The sequence below is a fragment of the Dasypus novemcinctus genome, chromosome 22 (genome assembly GCF_030445035.2).
Source record: "Dasypus novemcinctus isolate mDasNov1 chromosome 22, mDasNov1.1.hap2, whole genome shotgun sequence".
Lineage (NCBI taxonomy): Eukaryota > Metazoa > Chordata > Mammalia > Cingulata > Dasypodidae > Dasypus > Dasypus novemcinctus.
In genome coordinates this window covers 49,686,943-49,692,293 of record NC_080694.1, presented here as the reverse complement: position 1 = coordinate 49,692,293, position 5,351 = coordinate 49,686,943, and positions in this window count along the sequence as shown.

Below are 5,351 nucleotides of genomic sequence, written 5' to 3'. Positions count from 1 at the left end.
GGTAATGTTGGCATCATAGAAGGAATTAGGCAGTGTTCCTTCTGTTTCGATTTTTTGGAATAGTTTCAACAGGATTGGTGTTAGTTCTTTCCGGAATGTTTTGTAGAATTCACCTGTGAAGCCATCTGGCCCTGGGCTCTTCTTAGTTGGGAGATTTTTAATGACTGATTCTATCTCTTTGCTTGTGATTGGTTTGTTAAGATCATCAATTTCTTCTTTCATCAGTATGGGCTGCTTATGTGTTTCTAGGAATTTGTCCATTTCCTCTAAATTGTCATTTTTGTTGGAATATAGTTTTTCAAAGTATCCTCTTATGATAGTCTTTATTTCTGTGGGGTCAGTGGTGATATCACCTTTCTCATTTCTTATTTTGTGTATTTGCATCTTTTCTCTTTTTTTCTTTGTTAGTCTCGCTAAAGGTTTGTCAATTTTGTTGATCTTCTCAAAAAACCAGCTCTTGGTCTTGTTTATTTTTTCAAGTGCTTTCTTATTTTCTATTTCATTTAGTTCTGCTCTTATCTTTGTTATTTCCTTCCTTCTTCTTCCTGTTGGGTTACTTTGTTGTTGTTTTTCTAATTCCGTCAAAAGTGCAGTTAGTTCTCCAATTTTTGCTCTTTCTTCTTTTTTGATATATGAATTTATGGCTATAAATTTCCCTCTCAGTACCGCTTTTGCTGCATCCCATAAATTTTGGTATGTTGTGTTATCATTATCATTTGTTTCAAGGTAGTCATTGATTTCTTTTGAGATTTCCTCTTTGACCCACTGTTTTTCTAAGAGTGTGCTGTTTAATTTCCAAATTGTCGTGTGGAGTCTGGGTCTCTGTCCCTTGCAAATTTCCAGCTTCACTCCACTGTGGTCAGAGATATTGTTTTGTATGATTTCGATCTTTCTGAATTCATTAAGCCTTTCTTTGTGGCCTAGCATATGGTCAATCTTGGAGAATGTTCCATGTGCGCTTGAGAAAAATGTATATCCTGCTGTGTTTGGGTGTAATGATCTATATATGTCTATTAGATCCAGCTCTTCTAATATACTGTTCAAATGTTTTGTTTCTTTAGTGATTCTCTTTTGAGATGTTCTGTCCAGAGTTGATAGTGGTGTATTAAAATCCCCCACTATAATTGTAGATGCATCTATTCTTTCACTTAGTTTTTCCAGCGTTTGCCTCACATATTTAGAGGCGCCCTTGTTAGGAGCATAAATATTTATGATTGTTCGATCTTCTTGACAGATTGTCCCTTTCACTAAAATATAGTATCCTTCTTTGTCTCTCACAACTGTTTCGCATTTAAAGTCTATTTTGTCTGATATTAATATAGCTACTCCTGCCTTTTTTTGGTTGTTGTTTGCTTTGTATGATTGTTTTCCAGCCATTCACTTTCAACCTCCATGAGTCTCTGGGTCTAAGATGTGTCTCTTGTAGACAGCATATAGATGGGTCGTATTTCCTTATCCAGTGTCCCAGTCTGAATCTTTTGATAGGTGAGTTTAATCCGTTGACATTCAGTGTTATTATGTTTAGAGAGTTATTTATGGTAGCCATATTTTGGTTGGATTTGTGTTTGTTATATTTTGTTTGTATTATTTTATTTTCCCCTTCTATTTTTGTCTTTCTTGTTGCTTTTACACTCTCCTCCATCTCTGACTGTCCTGTTTTTTCCTTTCTTCCTGCAGAACTCCCTTAAGAATTTCTTGAAGGGGAGGTTTCTTGTTGATATACTCTTTCAGTTTCTGTTTATCTGTGAATATTTTGAACTCTCCATCATTTTTGAATGCTAGTTTAGCTGGATACAGTATTCTTGGTTGGAAATTTTTTTCCTTTAGTACCTTGACTATATCATACCACTGCCTTCTTGCCTCCATCGTTTCAGATGAGAAATCAGCACTTAATCTTATGGAGTTTCCCTTGTATGTGATGGTTTTCTTTTCTCTTGCTGCTTTTAGAATTTTTTCTTTGTCTTGAGCATGGGATAATTTGACAAGTATATGTCTTGGGGTGGGCCTGTTGGGGTTTATGACCAGTGGAGTGCGCTGTGCTTCTTGGATATATACATCTGTCTCTTTCAGTAGTTTTGGGAAGTTTTCATTCATTATTTCCTGCAACAGTCCTTCTGACCCCTTTCTCTTCTCTTCTCCTTCTGGAATGCCTATAATACGTATGTTTGAGCATTTTGCGTTATCATTCAGGTCCCTAAGTCCTATCTGGATTTTTTCTACCTTTTTACTGACCACTTCTACTATCTGTTTGATTTCCAATGCACTGTCTTCCACATCACTAATTCTCTGCTCTGCCTCTTCTAGTCTGCTGATATTTGCTGCAAGTGTATTTTTGATTTCTTGAATTGTGGTGTTCATTTCCATCATATCTGTTATTTTTTTGCGCATGTCTGCAATTTCCCCTTCAAGTGTTGTCTTCATGCTGTTAACCTCTTTCATTACTTCATCAAATTTGTCGGTGATAAATGATCTGAGATCTTTCATTGCTTGTGCGAAGTCCTGCCCCCCTTTCTGATTGGATTCAGCCATGTTTTCCTGATTACTGGTTTGGTTTGTAGATTTTTGTTGCTGTCTTGTCAACATTTTTTCTTGACGGGTTTAATCAGTTCCTTAGCTTCTTTGTCTAGTCTTGGAGATTAATTAGCTGTTGTTTTTGCGTAAGTGTTATATCTTCTCTTTGTCACTTTGTTCTTCTTATTCCAATTTCTTATTGCTAGTTAAGCTCACTTTAAAGGAAAGTATTAGTGCTGCGGAAAGGCAATTGTGTAAGGGAGGAAAAAGTGTGAAGTAGTATTGGTGATATATGTTAACAAAGCAACAATATGAGTTCTGGGAGGATGGAGGTTAGATCATGTAAATTGTGTAGAGTTATAGTAGTAGGAAAGTACCTATAATGAGGTAGACGACTGAATATGGGAGGAATGTGGTACGTACTAAGAGGCTATTGTTTCCGTGAGAGAGGGAAAGAGAAAAGAAAGGTAATAGTTTCAGGGACGAATACCAGATGGAAAACTAAACAAAGGTATTAGAAATTAAGAGTTAGATACTTTGCGGATCAAAGAAAGGGAGATGGAATATAGGAGAGATAGCAGATGGTGGAGGATATCAAGTTGTAGGGGAAAGGGGATAGTGTAGATAGGCTAAATCTATTCACAGAAAAATGAGGCAGTGGAGGGTGAGGAAACCCAGCAAATGTGAGGTATTTCCTGTAGGACCTATTGTATTGTTAAGATAAAATAGTATAAGAAGAATATTGGGGACAGGAAAGAGAGGATTAAAAAACAACAACAACAACAACAAAAAGAAAATAAAATAAAAAATAAAAAAAATAAAAAAAAACAAAAAAAAAAACAAAAAAGCAAAGAACAGAAACCCCGCCGCCAGGCTCGGCTGGGCTCGGCTGGGCTCCGGTCCCCTGCCCTCCGCGGCTCGTCTGGGCTTGCCTGGGCTTGGCTAGGCTCGGCTGGGCTCGGGTTCCCCGCCCGTCGCGGCTCGGCTGGGCTAGGCTGGGCTTGGCTTTCCCGCCCGCTGCCCACCGCGGCGCAGCGCGGCTCGGCTCTCCCGCCCGCCGCGGCGCGGCTGGGCTCGGCCGAGCTCGTCTGGGCTCGGCTCCCTCGCCCGCCGCGGCTCGGCTGGGCTCGGCTGGGCCCGGCTGGGCTCGGCTTCCCTGCCCGCCACCCTCCGCGGCGCAGCGCGACTCGGCTCTCCCGCTCGCCGCCCTCCGCGGCGCGGCTGGGCTCGACTGAGCTGGGCTGGGCTCGGCCCCCTCGCCCTCCGCGGCTCAGCTGGGCTCGGCCCGGCTCCGCTCTCCCGCCCGCCGCCCACGCCCGCCGCAGCTCGGCTGGGCTCGGCTCCCTTGCCCGCCGCCCGCCGCGGCACAGCGCGGCTCGGCTCTCCCACCCGCCGCCCACCACGGCGTGGCTTGGATCCCCCGCCCGCTGCCCACCGTGGCCCAGCTAGGCTACCCTGGCCGCCGCCCGCCGGGGCTCGGCGCGGTGCTAGCTGCCTCGGCTCTGCCTACCCAAGGAGGGAATCCTTCACACGTAGCTGGGCTCTCCGTGTATATTTCACGGATGGATCCTCTCTGTTACCTTCCCTCCAAATCGATGTCTAAACACCTTGGGACCAGGAAAAATCCCGAAACAGCCCGGTCCCAAGAAGTCTCCGAGGCCTCCCAGCCGATTCCCTCCAGGAGCTAGTAACCGGGAAGTTCACTCAGCCGCCATCTTGCCTCCTCTCCCTGGAGTTTTTATTAAAGATTTTAATTACGTCTATAACTTGCCTTAGGGTCCTTAGGTTTGGTTTTGACCCTGGAGTCTACAGAACTGAAGGCATGCTTATTAGGCTTCCTTTATCATTTTTTTAGACAATTTCTAGTTACACAGAAAGAGATTGCTGAGTTAATTCAGTGGCAGTTAGTCTTTGGAGCCAGCCAGCCTTGGGTTTCAACTCACAGTTCTACCACCTTCAGGCATGACCCAGGACAAATGACATGAACCTCTCTGCAAAGTGAAGCTAATAATACCAAGCCTGCTGTGAGGTCGTGAGAATTTAAGATAATATATGCAGCATCTGGCACAAATGGATGCTCGGTAAATGGTGGCTAAAAATCTAGGTATTTAGAGTAAAGGAATGAACAATGGTAATAAAGAGTATTTTAACGTCATGTTGATTATTACCAATACTCTTCCTCCAATATAGATCTGTGATATGGAATTACTCTAAAAGTGAAAGGAAAGGCTACAAAGAGAGCCCTAAACCAAAGCTCAGTCGTCTTCGTGGGACTTCAGACTCTTCCTTTAACTTCCATCTGCCTAGTTATGCCCTCCTAAGCTATTACCTTTCCACTGAGCATGCCAAACACATTGCTGAACATGGTAGTTGACAGAGCATCTTGAGTGTTTGCAGTATTATTGAGGTAGGCAGAGTGGAGGAAATTAGCTTTAGGAGATTTTTATATGGTATCCTAGTGATACGCAGGCACAGAATAACAGCGAGAAGTCGGGTCAAAAAGGTAAATTCAACCATGTTTGGGAAGAAATGAAATTTATTCAGGGCGACCCCAAAGGCTTCTTCAGACCCTCTGGAAGATTGCTTGCCGAGCCGGCATCTTGGAATCTTCTGTTTCCCGCCCTCCTACCCACCCACCCAATAATTCATACTGCCTATCAGCAGCATTGCCCCTTCACTAAGTCAGCGGTCGCCTGCTCAAGTCTCAGAGGAGACAGGGCGGGGAGTCAGGGGCTCTGTGCCAAGAGCCCCCTGGGGGAGCCGGCAGGGTCCACCTGAAAAGGAGGGGCAGGAAGCAGCAGGGGAGGTGACATGCGCGCAGCACTGGTTCCAGGGCACCC